We start from the raw sequence: 13,479 nt of genomic DNA on the forward strand, positions 1-13,479 counted from the left end.
GAACCCCCAATGTAGCATCGTTGGGAAGGCCGAGTAGAGAGAGGCTTCTAAAATCTCAGGGATAGGACGAATGGAGAGCTTACTGAGACCACTCGAGCAATTTGATGATCAACAGGATTTCATGATTCGTTCTTTATATATTTATTATATGTTCTTATATATGAACCTAAATTTGATGCTTACAATAACTTGATCATTAATGTCACAGCAATTTATTAACAATGTTATAATGGTTATTACCTTAATAATCATAAGTTTTTTTTAATAAAATAGATAATGTTGCATGGTAATCACTGTCACTGTCATCCCTTTGCTCATCGATTTGTTCGAGCGGGCACCAATAAGGTCTCTCATTGTGAGACTTATTGTTACTGTTTTTGGTATATCCAATACATCATGGGTAGCTTGCCAGGCTCTGCCGTGCAGGTACAATACTCTCAGTAGCTTGCCGGGCTCTCCGAGAGGGGCGGAGGAATCAAACACAGGTCGGCTGTGTGAAAGGTGAACGCCCTACTGCTGTGCTATTGCTGCACTCATTGCATGGTAATAGTGAAAAAAAAAAAAAAAGCAAAACCATAGCAGCTTGGAATGAGTGTCCCGGAGAAAAATATTTGCATGTGCCTAGGAAAAGGCAGCCTCTGCGAGCCAGGGGATCACCCCCCTCCGAGAAAGGAACCTACTCAAAACTTGGTCTTGGCCTTCTAGCTTTAAGAAATATGAAGAACACTTTCCTGTTGTTTAAATCGCCCAATATGTGGTATTTTGTTATGACAGCCCAGAAAAACGAATATAAAAGCTGATGTCTATTATCCATTCTTCTTTCACAAAAATCCATGCAAAGCATTTACCAGTTAATTTTATTCATTTCTTATAGCAACTCTCAAGGATATTTGATACCTCATGAAAACTATTCTAAAGCAGCTCTTCTATTTCTGATGAGAGGTGCTTGAGTGACAGATAAGGGGATGTTAAAAATCTATATACATTCTCTCTCACAGATACAATGTAAAATTGCTGGTTAAAACGATTTCAGTGTACAGGGCAACTGACTACAATCCTTCAGGGCCACTTTGAGCTCTCTTGCCTGTGTTCACTGCAAATACTCTGAAAGTGCTGGATTTACCAGAGGGCACATGTTAAATCTCAAACTCTAGGAGAGATTTTTTTTTTCCTCTTCTGTCCTCAAGCAGAAACAATGCCTGTGTGATATAGTGGGGGCTGGGAGGCTTCTAGTTATGAAAATGCATTCGTGTTGTTTTACCAAACAATTGATTTTGTCTGTTTATGTCTTTAGATTTTGAACATATATATTTTTCAAAAGAAATAGAGAAAGCATCTGGACTGAGAATTATAAATGGAAACTACTCTTCGCCTTAAGGGAGGCTAAAATTAAGTTGTGAATACAAACCTGTAGAGTGAACAGAATTTTACTGCATAGAATTATCTCTGAAAATCATTGATGCTGTTAGCTGGAAAGTGCTTTAAATAATCTATTGCAGTAAACTTGTTCAGCGTCAACGAAAATTGGCACTGCTTTCTCTATCTAAAAAGTTTTCTGATTCACAGCTGTTGGTCCGGGCGATTAGCTTGGTCTTTCAAAGATATATGTCTGTCTCTAAAGCAGTTATCTTTTCTTTCTGTTCTATGAGGTTCTCAATAATTTGCAAGGTGATGTGAGAGATTAAGGAAACAATGTTTTATTCTTAATGCTTATTTTTTAGTTTCTTTTCAATAATTTTCTTTAGTAATTCTCTTGAATATTTGACAGTAATCCTCCACAGCTCAAAATGTTATCAGTTGGGGGATAAACTTTGGAATAGAAACAGGCAAACTGTCTTTATCAGTTGCCTTGGATCATTGATACTTGAATTCACTGCCAACTCACGATTTTCATCTTCTTTCTCCTTTTTCCTATTATTGAACCATCTTCTGCACTCTCCCATCTGACAATTTTTATCTTTACCTCTAGAATTCCTGAGAGGATTTTTTTTTTAATGTTTGGTGGCATATCCCAAAGCTATTTTGTTTTTGTTTCTGCTGCTCTTTCTAATATCAGAGATTTCCGTAATTATTGGCATCATTCTCATTCCCTGTATTCTACGTTTTTATTTGTTTTTTGTTTTTTTTTTTCTTTTTGTGTCACACCCAGCGATGCTCAGGGGTTACTCCTGGCTTTGCACTCAGGAATTACTCCTGACGGTGCTCAGGGGACCATATGGGATGCCGGGGATCGAACCCGGGTTGGTCGCGTGCAAGGCAAATGCCCTACCCGCTGTGCTATCGCTCCGGCCCCGTATTCTACGATTTTAATGTTAATGTTATTTTAATTTTAATGTTATAATGTTCTAATAGGTACTTTCCTGTACCACAAAACTATACTACTTTTTTTTTAAAATCTTAAAGCAATGCAATGCTTTCCCTTGAAAGAGTAAGTTGAGCTGGAGCAATAGCACAGAGGTAGGGCACTTGCCTTACACGTGGCCAACCCGGGTTCGAGTCCTCTGCTCCTCTCAAGTGCCTAGCAAGCTACCAAGAGCATCTCCCCCACATGGCAGAGCCTGACAAGCTACCTGTGGTGTATTTGATATGCCAAAAACAGTACCAAGAAGTCTCACAACACGTTACAGTAATGAGATGTTACTGGTGCCCTCTGGAGCAAATCTATGACACTGGGATGACAATCATACAATGATACAGAGTAAGTTATTTAATTATAATGAAGCCTTGCTATAAATCACTGCTTCCCTTAACACCAAATTCAACCCATACCAATATAATTACCACTAAAATGATTTTAGCTACTTCTCACTAACTACGGACTAACTGACTCAAATAGCCTTATATTAAATGATCATTGAAGTTTTTATATGACCAAGATTTTCTTTAGAGACCCATTTTACAGATGCATATAATTTTGAGCTCCTTCCATCTCTGGTATTACAGCCCTCCTAATTTTCCCCTTCGTATTTTACATTTCCTCTATTACCATGTTCATATTTTAGAAAGAAGATATGGGACAAAGCAAGATGTCTCTTGCTGCAACATGTGCAAGTGATGAGCATGGAATTGCCCCCTCCACCCCCTTCATGGGGTGATTTTTTCCTATTAGCTACTTCCCTGACTTTGTTCATGGAGCAATGGTTGGAGGTCACAAACCATCTTAGCCATGGTGCATGCATTTAATCATGCTGCCTCCCGGGGAACATAATAAGGTTTTGCAGTGCTTGAATACTCATGAGCAGGCTCCTTTGGCATCTCGCTTGTGCAGTTGTGGTGCTCACAAACATACATTCTGAAGGGTTTTTTGACCACAGTATATGCACAGATTTTCAGTTGTGAAATGATTCACGTGACCTCACCAAATGTTGAAGGTTAGGAGACTCTTCACTAATTTGGTATATACTTTTTCCCTAAAATAATGATCAAGCACCTCTTTTGCAAATCAATAGCTCTTTTATTCACACAGCACACAGAGAAGAAAATATGTAACATTCAAAATACACTTTGTGAGGGCTTCGCACGATACTGAGTGTTTTGTGTATGCGACCCGATGTAGTCTCTTAAGTTACTATGAGTCCACATTTTTGTCTTCATATAGAAGACTGAATCAATCATCTAAGCTCAAGAACACATAACTTGATTTACAAGTGAACCGACTGTATAACCTAAACCCATAAAACCATGTGCTTTGGAGTAAACTAGAAATAAAATTGGTAGGGAATACTGTTTTATTGATGTTTTATGCAATTATTATATTTATCATCTCATTTGACAAAAATTATTCATTTCTACTGTAAGACATAGCAAAAAGTTAGTTAATTATAATGAAGCCTTGCTACAAATCACTGTGTCCCTTAACACCAAATTCAACCCATTTTAGTTATGTGGATTTTGATGTTCATTTTATATACATAATATATGATATATATTGAGATATGTGATATATTTATATACATAATATATGATGTATGATATATAATTATATCATATATACATAATATATGATATAATTGAGAGCTTATATGATATAAGCTCTCAATTTTTCAAATATAACTACATTTGTTAGATCATCAGTGTTGCTATGAAGAGTTTCAACTTTAGCTAGACACCATCAACAGATCAGAGATCATTTATTATTGTATTTCCCTCGGGTTTTCTAAATAGTATTTTCTGAATACCATGTCTCTAAGTAGATTGAGAAAAATATCTGATATAGTAACTAATTTCTGAATTGCAACAGTTATTGAGTAGCTTAACATTTTTTTAACAAAGATAATATCTGTTCTATAATTTTATTTTCTTATTCTCTTTTCATAGGACTGGAGCCATAACACAGGGGGTAGGCACTTGCCTTGCATGAGGCCGACCCAGGTTCAATTCCTCCATCCCTCTCAGAGACCTCAGCAAGCTTCGGAGATGTATCCCTTCCGCTCGGCAGAGGCTGGCAAGCCACCCTTGGCATATTCAATGTGCCAAAAACAGTAACAAGCCTCACAATGGAGATGTTACTGGTGCCCGCTTGAGCAAAATCCATGAACAACGGAACAACAGTGCTACAATGCTACTCTCTTTTAATATAATGTAAAAAGCAAAGATAAAGTCTTTTAAATTTTGTTTCTGAGGATAAAACCGAGGGTCTTGTGTATAAGGGGCAGGCACTCTACCAGTGAACAATTAAGCCATATTCCTGGACCTGAAAATAAAAAATTTAAGTTCTTCACATATCTGCATACAAAAACAGACACACTACATTAATAACTTTATATCTAAAGAAACTTTTTAAAAAATTAGTGAAACCTGAGAGTATTCCACATATGATAAATTGTTTAATATAATAATATAAAACTGAATGTTGTCCGCTTATATAATTTAAATATATATTCATTACCATTAGATTTGTAAAAACATTACTAATTAGGATTAAATAATTGATAATTAAAACTAGAATTTAAAAATAGTTAAAGTCCTCCTTAAATTTCAGTATAATACAAAGATGCTTATCTTTGTGGGCAATTACATCTAGTTATGGGTCACTATTGAAAGAGTAACATACAAATTATTAATGAATGCAACTTGAAATTCTTTTTATAGTTGACTTCTATTTAAAACTTGCGTTATGTAATGTGTCCGTTTATAGTAAACATATATATGTACTAGGCATGGCTACTAAAGTTAAGGAGTGAATTTTAATGCAAATCACAATCATGTGTTATCAGTGAAAGGCTAACTTTTTGATGGATAGAGCTATAAATGTTTGTAAACATTGGATTTCACATAACATACCTCCTCAGGGAACGGATGAATATTAATGAGCTTTATATATTTGATTCCCTAATCTCCCAAAGAGATACAAAGTGATAATGCCATCATCAAAGCATAATGTAGAGAAGTTAATTCAGAAAACTTGGTGCAAGGGATCTGTCATATGTAGTGCTGGATAAAGCAATGAAATAAAATTGGAGCAGACCACAGATTATACTGAATTATATAAGTGCAGAAATACAATAAAACTGAATTACTGTAACATACTTATATAAGAGGATATATTTATATGTAACTATATTATATAAAATGGTCAATGGATTTTGATTTCAATGATCTATTTTATTCTTTGCTATTCTAGTTAATAACTCTATGACTTAAAATATGTAATTATTGTTTAGTTCTCTTTTTCCAGTACTGATTTACATGACATATTGTATAAATCTAATGTATAAATAACTAGCAATTGCTGAAAATACAGAATCCAGTTAAAATAGGCATAAAATGTGATTCCAAACAGCAATTGTTACAATGAGTGCTTTTAACAGAAAAATCATAGAAATGAAGGAGCAAGGAATTCATAGCAAAACTTAAAAATTTCCCACTATTCTCATTTGAAATATCATTCTGCATTTTCAAATACCTCCTGACCATATTAATGCAAATATAAAGCAGACGCCACAAAGATTGATGCACAGTAGATAAAAGAATGAAAATAAACTAAAATCAAGAGAAAATAAATGCATTCCATTTAACAATGAAATTCTAGGGGGATTCTATAATCATAATATGATTGTGACTATAAACTCCAGCATTTGAAATAACATTTGCAGTACCTGCACTAATAATATTAAAGAAAGATACTAAAGAAGAAAGAACAAAAGCAAAAATACAATGCATTACATATTTTAATATTGAGCTATATAACTACAGATATGTAGTAAATATTCTGAAATTATATATATTTTTAACCAAAAAAATGAGTTATGCTGATGAATATGTTTCTGTGGGTCTGGACTTACTTTTGTCATCCTAGGTGTGTGACCCCAAGAAAAGAATAAGTTGTTTGAGAACGTTCAACCAAATGCCTACTAGGAAAATGGATAGATTTTCCCTGTCTTTTGTTTTCTGTGACTATATTCAGCTGTTAAGGAACTTAAATAGGTATTGGGGGAGGGAGGGAGGAGGAGTAAATTGTTTCCCCTTCCTTATCATGCCAGTTAAAACAGAAATAATGAGTGCTGACACTTTAGGTGGTAGCACTGAAATACAAACCCAGCTTTGACCACACGGGACATAGGCCATTGGCTTAAGGCCTTTGCACTCAGGCATTACTCTTGGCCATGCTCAGGGGAGCATATGGGATGCTGGGAATCAAACCCAGGTTGGCCACGTGCAAAGCAAACGCCCTACCCGCTGTGCTGTCGCTCCAGCCCATATATAAATCCATAATATATTTCAGGTTGATGTTGTCTACTTATTTATGTAGACATTGTACTTTGAGTACTCATAAATTTCTATCTTCTCAAGATAATTTTTGAGGGGTCTCAGCTATAGTTCAGAGGATAGACCACTTGCCTTATCTGCAGCTGCTCTATGTTCAGTTCCTGCTACTCTGTCCAATTACCCAACCACTGCCAAGAATGACCTGTAAGTGGAGAGCCAAGAGTAAGCCCCAAACACTCCCTAGTGTGGACCCAAACAAAGTTAATTTTTGAAATATTTTATTCTTTGGGCTGGAGTGGTAGCACAGTGAGTATGGCATTCGCCTTACAGGAGGCCGATCTGGGTTCGATTCCTCCACCCCTCTCGGAGAGCCCGGCAAGCTACCGAGAGTATATCGCTCCCATGGCAGAGCCTGGCAAACTACCCATGGCGCATTCGATATGCCAAGAACAGTAGCAACAAGTCTCACAATAGAGAAATTACTGGTGCCCGCTCCAGCAAATCGATGAGCAACAGTATGACAGTGACAGTTTATTCCTTAAAAATAAAATTTTATTTGATTTATGTCCAGAAAAATATCACTGTATTCTTTTAAAATGTCCAGTGAAAACATTGCTGCTATCAATTTATTTTCCTGATGAATTTTCAAAATATGTTTTCTAATGTGTTAGCATCATACTTGAAGTAACCTACACACAAACACAGTACACATGTCATCATTACATATTATCTATTTTATATTGAGGTAACATTGTGTAAGCAATGTTAAAGTAAGCTCATATTGCTACAAAAGAACTGTTTATTATTATTCAGTGTTCTTTCATTAAGGCATCAATGTTATTAGAAAATAACACTTTTCTCTCTTTTGAACTGTTGTGTAGTGCATATCTACATGTATATATGTGTGTGTATGCATCCATATGTATTCAAATTTATTATGCTTTCTCATCAAAGTGACTGTTCTTTTCCTTGTTTACCTGGTTTTAGTAGACATATATTTCCAGGCACCTAGAAACATATTATTCTGAGTTGTTTCATTTGATTTATTATTTCACCAGATTTTTTTAAAACTTTATTAGAGAATCACTGTGATGTACAATTACATACTTATGAACTTTTGTGTTTGCATTTCACTCATACAATGATCATTGACCCATCCCTCCAGCAGTGCCCATTCTCCTCCACCAATGATCCCAGTAGAGAACAGATTTTTAATTAGGATTATGATACACAACTCATTTCATGATTTTTATTTTTATTTTGACTCTTCAGAATTATTTGTTTTTAGTTTTATCATATCTTATTTTTTTATCTTATTCTTTTAATTGAGTTTCAAAGTTTGTGATTCTTTTGTAAAATTTCTGAATATGCTGCAAATAATTTTCAACTAGTTAAAAGTTTTAAGATATCTTTCTTCAATTTGGGGCTTATGTTTTAAAATCACTCATTTCATCTTTTGTTTTTTACAGGAAAAAATAAACAAACTATGAAATATGCTAATTGCAGTAGTTTTTCCTGCATATTCTATTCAGTATTGTAAAAGTAATGCAATATTTTTAGATGTAATTTGGAGCTTTTATTTAAAATATATATATTTAATCTGGTAATTTTTGCTTTCTGTGGTATAAGATTGAGTTTCATTTTATAGTGTGTAGCATATCTGAAGATTAAAATATCCTTCTAAAATTTTATTTATTCATTATACTGATATTGCATTACATTCTTGATATCTCATTTGGAAAGTTCCTTGACTTATTCTTCTTAATATAATTTTATCTAATTTTATTTATTATTTATTTGTGATTTTGAATTTGACTGCATGAACATTAAAGTATTTATTGATTTTATGCTTCTGGTGTTTGAACATTGGAATAAACAAGGATTAGATACAGATTTTATTTCAGAAAGTAAGTACCTTTAAGTGACTCGAGATACTATGATTTGTTTCAAATAAGCGTGGCAGTGCCATTTTGTGACATGTATTTCATCATGTTATGATTTTATGATTAGTTCGTTCTAAATTAATTCAATGCTTCACTGCACTATTGATGTATCTTCAAGAAAATGCTACTGATGAATTTCAAATGCCTAAAATTTGTCCTTGTGAAATCATTAAATATAAGTTGAATAAAGAGTTCACGTTATAATTTTTAAAAGCCACAACTAAGGTTTAACAATCTTATGTACAATGTTAACAAGTATTTATAAAATTTAAGCATCCAAAATATTTTAAAATATTTTTATATTAATTAAACTTATTCTAAGAAATTCCCATTGTACCACAATTGCATACATACAATGCATACTATATTTCTACATGCATATACACATATACATTTGTATAAATATGCATGACATAAAATTTAATATTCTTTAAGCATAATATTTTTACATATAATAATGTTTGATTGGTTCCAATATTTATAAAGATGAAATATGTTACATGAATATTTACATTTAAATCATTTAAAGTCATATTTATTTTTCCTCTTAGATATTTTCAATGAAAGGAAAATATAATGACTAATGTGATTGCGTACCTCTGATATAATTGATTCTGACTTGTTCATTCAGTTGTTCCTACTGTTTCATTAATTATGTTAGAAAATATAATATTATGGCTGACTATAACCGTAAGGTAAATAAATCCATTGTATTATAATTCACACATACTATGTTATTGGTTATCTTAATTTTTAATAAAGCTAAAAGTGAAGAAAATCCCTATTCTGTTTTATTCTACATTAATGTTTTTTCTTAGTTATATACTGATTTTAATATTTAAAATAATTAAGTGCAATGTGTTTATATTAAAATTTTCATATTGTGTATATTTATTGATTTATCTATAATATTTTATTATTGACAATACAAAAAAGCTTTTTCATCATAGATATTGTAAAATATCTTCGCTTAACAGAACTAAATTAAGGCATGTTTTGTGTTGGCCATCTATGAGTGTTTAGGAGAAATATCTTTTTTCTCTAAAAGAAGATATCCACATTAAAATGTTGAACCCCCCAAAAAAATAATAAAATGTTGAACCAGAGTTTTTAACTGGGACTCATAAGTGAACATGGTACCTGGAAAAGAATCTATTTATTGTTGTTTTTTTTGTGACTATATTAACACTATATGAGTGCACATAAAATGTTGTGCCAATGTATCATTTTATCTGTAATAAGAAATTTATGATGTAAACTTGCAGTTAAAATGGCCAAGATCAAAAGACTATAAAACAAAGCTCCCAGAAGAGAACGATGCAGAATCTCGCATGGCAGAGCCTGGCAAGCTACCCATGGCGTATTTGATATGCCAAAAGCAGTAGCACTGGGGCTGGAGCAATAGCACAGCGGGTAGGGCATTTGCCTTTCACGTGGCTGACCCGGGTTCGATTCCCAGCATCCCCAGCATCCCATATGGTCCCCTGAGCACCGCCAGGGGTGATTCCTGAGTGCAGAGCCAGGAGTAACTTCTGTTCATTGCCGGGTGTGACACAAAAAGCAAAAAAAGAACGCAAAAACCAACCAAACAAACAGTAACACTAATGGGCCTCATTCCCCTGACCCTGAACGTGACAGGGACAAAAGGAGACACTACTGGCGCGTGTTCAAGCAAATCAATGAGCAACAGGACAACAGTGATACAGTGATACATATTGTTATATAAAAAACATTTATTTTTATATACTATATACATTTATGTAAATCATTGTATCACTGTCATCCCATTGCTCATCGATTTACTCAAGTGGGCGCCAGTAACATCTCCATTTGTCCCAGCCCTGAGATTTTAGCAGCCTCTCCTTACTCATCTTTCTAATTGGAGTCTCTTTTTCTGGGTCAGGGGAATGAGACCTATTACTGTTGCTGTTTTTGGATTATCGAATATGCCACGGGGAGCTTGCCAGGCTCTTCTGTGCAAGAGGGATACTCTCAATAGCTTGCCAGGCACTCTGAGAGGCGCACATATATATATTTTAATTATTTTTTTTTAATTACTGAATCACCGTGAAATACAGGCCTACAGAATTCTTGTGCTTGCGTTTCAGTCATACAATGATTGAGTACCCATCCCTCCACCAGTGTATATTTCCCTTTATGATGATATGCTGTGCAGCCACGATGCGGAGCACAGGAGCCAGGAATATGTTCACTCAGCTGCTGGGGCTGGGTCCCTGGGGGCCAGGAATGCTCTCACCCACCCCCGCTCTGGGGCACCCCTGACACAGAGTCTGGTGGCATGGTTATGGGGCCTCATTTTATGTTACCTTAAGGGAGAAGCAGCTGTGAATTCTGGACTGTGGCCGATGAGGAGATTATCTGGCGCCAGTCGGGGGTGGCTTATGGGTGTGACCCCTGGGTGGCTGGAGATCAGGGGAAGCAGGCAGAGGATCTCTGCTCCCCCGTCCCAGTCCCGCTGAGTCCAGAGTCCGAGATCACAAAGTTCCGCATTAACTGGGTTCCGTGGGGCTTTGCTCATGTGTGAGGTTTGACGCAAGTGTATAAAAAGCGGCCTGGAGCATGGCAGCGGAGGGATAGGGAAGGTCGGCTGCCGAGGCTGGGTCCCTTGGGGCAGGGAGGACTCTCATATATATTGATGTAAATGTATAACTTTATTTTATATTCAAATATTTTATATTCAATTATATAGTTACATTACATAAATACATAGGACTGGAGTGGTAGTACAGCGGGTAGGGCATTTGCCTTGCATGCAGCCAACCCAGGTTCTATACTATTTAAAATGTTAAGTTATTTTAAATATCATCATGAAGATATTTAAAATAACTTAACATTTTAAATACAAATTTCCAATTGTGTGAGCCAACTCATGCTTTGTAGAATCAGATGGAAGATAAGCTATAGACCTAGCTATAGTTGCAATTAATTAGTATAGAAGACAATTTATACCTAAGAATCTACATTAATCTATTCTACTTAAGTCTTCTGTGAAGATGTCTTTAGGACTATTTCTGTAGATGATCTATTGTGTGTTTCCCTTTTTCCATTTTAAAAAATGGCAGGTGGTATCTTATCCATGCTTGGATAATTGTTAAATTATATCTGAAGTACATTTGTTTCCCTACATTATTAACAGCCATGGGGATTATACAAGACAGTTTACAAATGTGTACTAAACTTGGGTATTGGGGGTAGTGGAAATGACTATTGGAAATTGCGAACATGGAATAGAGGAAAATGAAATTAACATTTGCTTCTAGTGAGAGGGGAAAAATACATTATTTTTGAAGAAGTTGAAGAAACATGAAATTTAGTCTATGCTGTTGGCCCTACAACATATTTAAGATGTTAACTGTGTTTATTTGTGTAAATTAGTCTATTAAACAGCAGCAAAACCCTACTCATTTATTTAGGCTGCTGATCTATTTACTTCTTATTTATACTCATCAAGGTAACTCATTATAATGCTTATTAACTGCTGTGTTCCTAATGAAAATATTAAGATTGTAATGTTTCACTATACTTTCGCTGGAGATGAGATAAACTTTTAAGCTGTTGGCTTTATTTATCAGTGTTCCAAAATTATGTATTGCTAGATAAATAGACAATGTTTTGCACCTTGATTGCAGATGTCTGTGTGAATATTCATGTTGCACTCAGTGAAGATATTGAGAGATAAATGCGATGTCACTGATGGCCAATAAATTCTTCCACTAACAAAGTCAATCCCTAGTATGTTTATGGATTTCTTATAATCTTTAGATAATAGTTATTAGTAAGTAATAAAGTAGTACATTCCAATTTTGTTTTGTTTTTTGGGGGGACCCCACCAGCAGTTGTCAGAGGTTATTCCTTGGTCTGTGCTCAGAAATCACTCATGACAGATACAGGGGACCATATGTGTTGCTGAAGATTGGAGCAGGTCAACTGCATGCAAAGAAAATGTCTTACCTGTTAAATTATTCCACAGGTCCAATATGCTTCTTTTTGGTTAAAAATCATAAATTACATATACAATAATATACGTTATCGTAAAGTGTATGATAATGTAATTTATAAGCTTTTTACCTAACTTTGTTGTAGTTGTTTTGTCATACCTAGCAGTACTCAGGGTTTACTCCTGGCATTGTGCTCAGGGATCATTCCTGGCAGACTTGGAGAACCCTGTGGGATGCCAGGGATTGAACCTATGTTGCCTGTGTGCAAGACAAATGCCATCTGCTATACTAGAGGTCTTTTACAGCATTTAAAAGGAAATTTCATTTTCTAGGAAAGAAAAATTTTAAATGATCTAACAAAATATTAGTTTCTAAAATTACTATAATATGCATATGATATTTGTAGTAGTTGTGGAAAATTTCAAAATTTCAGAAATTTCAGAAATTTTGAAATCTTGACATTTCAGATAAGATATAAATACCTAGGGATTATTATTAAAATATCTATATTATTCTATTATAATGTGAAATGTTATTGAAGTAAATTAATTTATGATTTTTCTTTTAAAAGTTTCTAAACTTTTCTTTTTTTTTTTGAGCGAGAATCTGTTAACAGTTTTATTTTCTTTCATGTTAAATACATGGGGCAGGATTGTAAGGATGAAAAACTCAGTTGACAACTGTCTCACAAGGGGTAAGAAAAATTCTGCCATGATATTAGCAAAGGTAAAGGAGAAACTTTACACTTGTAAGAGGCACCATTTCCCCCATAGACTACCTCTTGGCATTTCCTGAATGAGTGGGATTAGCAATCTAAATAAATCATATATCAAGAGGTAACAGCAACAGATAAAATTTAAAAGGATTAT

The sequence above is a fragment of the Sorex araneus genome, chromosome 1 (assembly GCF_027595985.1).
Source record: "Sorex araneus isolate mSorAra2 chromosome 1, mSorAra2.pri, whole genome shotgun sequence".
Lineage (NCBI taxonomy): Eukaryota > Metazoa > Chordata > Mammalia > Eulipotyphla > Soricidae > Sorex > Sorex araneus.